The sequence below is a fragment of the Leucoraja erinacea genome, unplaced genomic scaffold (genome assembly GCF_028641065.1).
Source record: "Leucoraja erinacea ecotype New England unplaced genomic scaffold, Leri_hhj_1 Leri_1310S, whole genome shotgun sequence".
In the NCBI taxonomy this organism is placed as follows: Eukaryota; Metazoa; Chordata; class Chondrichthyes; order Rajiformes; family Rajidae; genus Leucoraja; species Leucoraja erinaceus.
Genome location: NW_026575573.1, coordinates 25,001 through 26,927, shown reverse-complemented (window position 1 = coordinate 26,927; position 1,927 = coordinate 25,001).

Sequence of the window (1,927 nt, the reverse complement as noted above, 5' to 3'; positions counted from 1 at the left end):
CCCCCTCTCTCCCCCCCCTCTCCTCTCTCTCCCCTCTACTATCTCTCCCCCCCCCTCTCTCTCTCTTCTTTCCCCTCCCTTCCACCCCCTGCCTTTCCCCCTCCCACTCTCCCCCATTCCCACTCTCTCCCCCTCCCACTCTCTCTAATGTTATCCCACTTTTTAAGAAAGGCGGGAGAGAGAAAACGGGGAATCATAGACCAGTTAGCCTGACATCGATGGTGGGGAAGATGCTGGAGTCAATTATAAAAGATGAGATAGCCACACATTTGGATAGCAGTAACAGGATCGGTCCGAGTCAGCATGGATTTACAAAGGGGAAATCATGCTTCACTAAACTTCTAGAATTTTTTGAAGATGTAACTAGGCAAATGGACAACGAAGAGCCAGAGTATGTAGTGTGTACCTGGACTTTCAGAAAGCATTGCATAAGGTCCAACAAAGGAGAATAGTGGGCAAAATTAGGGCACATGGTATTGGGGGTAGAGTGCTGACATGGATAGAGCAGCGGTTGGCAGACAGGAAACAAAGAGTATGGATTAACGGGTCCCTTTCAGAATGGCAGGCAGTGACTAGTGGGGTACCGCAAGGATCGATGCTGGGACCGCAACTATTTACAATATACATCAATGATTTGGATGAAGGGATTCAAAGTAACATTAGCAAATTTGCAGATGACACAAGGCAAGGTGGCAGTGTGAACTGTGAGGAGGATGCTATAAGAATGCAGGGTGACTTGGACTAGTTGGTGGAGTGGGCAGATGCATGGCAGGTGAAGTTTAATGTGGATAAATGTGAGGTTATCCACTTTGGTAGCAAAAACAGGAAGGCAGATTACTATCTAAATGGCGACAAGTTGCGAAAAGGGGATGTACAAGGGCATCTGGGGGTCCTTGTACATCAATCTATGAAAGTAAACATGCAGGTACAGAAGGCAGTGAAGAAAGCGAATAGCATGTTGGCATTTATTACAAGAGGAATCGAATATAGAAACATAGAAATTAGGTGTAGGAGTAGGCCATTCGGCCCTTCGAGCCTGCACCGCCATTCAATATGATCATGGCTGATCATCCAACTCAGTATCCCGTACCTGCCTTCTTTCCATACCCTCTGATCCCCTTAGCCACAAGGGCCACATCTAACTCCCTCTTAAATATAGCCAATGAACTGGCCTCGACTACCCTCTGCGGCAGAGAGTTCCAGAGATTCACCACTCTCTGTGTGAAAAAAGTTCTTCTCATCTCGGTTTCAAAGGATTTCCCCCTTATCCTTAAACTGTGACCCCTTGTCCTGGACTTCCCCAACATCGGGAGCAATCTTCCTCCATCTAGACTGTCCAACCCCTTAAGAATTTTGTAAGTTTCTATAAGATCTCCTCTCAATCTCCTAAATTATAGAGAGTATAAACCAAGTCTATCCAGTCTTCATAAGACAGTCCTGACATCCCAGGAATCAGTCTGGTGAACCTTCTCTGCACTCCCTCTATGGCTATAATGACCTTCCTCAGATTTGGAGACCAAAACTGTACGCAATACTCCAGGTGTGGTCTCACCAAGACCCTGTACAACTGCAGTAGAACCTCCCTGCTCCTATACTCAAATCCTTTTGCTATGAAAGCCAACATACCATTCGCTTTCCTCACTGCCCGCTGCACCCGCATGCCTACCTTCAATGACTGGTGCACCATGACACCCAGGTCTCGCCGCATCCCCCCCCCCACCCCCCTTCCCATAGGAATATAGGAGCAAAGAGGTCCTTCTGCAGTTGTACAGAGCCCTAGTGAGACCACACCTATAGTATTTTGTGCAGTTTTGGTCCCCTAATTTGTGGAAGGACATTCTTGCTATTGAGGGAGTGCACCAGGTTAATTCCCGGGATGGCAGGACTGTCATATGCTGAGAGAATGGAGCGGCTGGGCTTGTACACT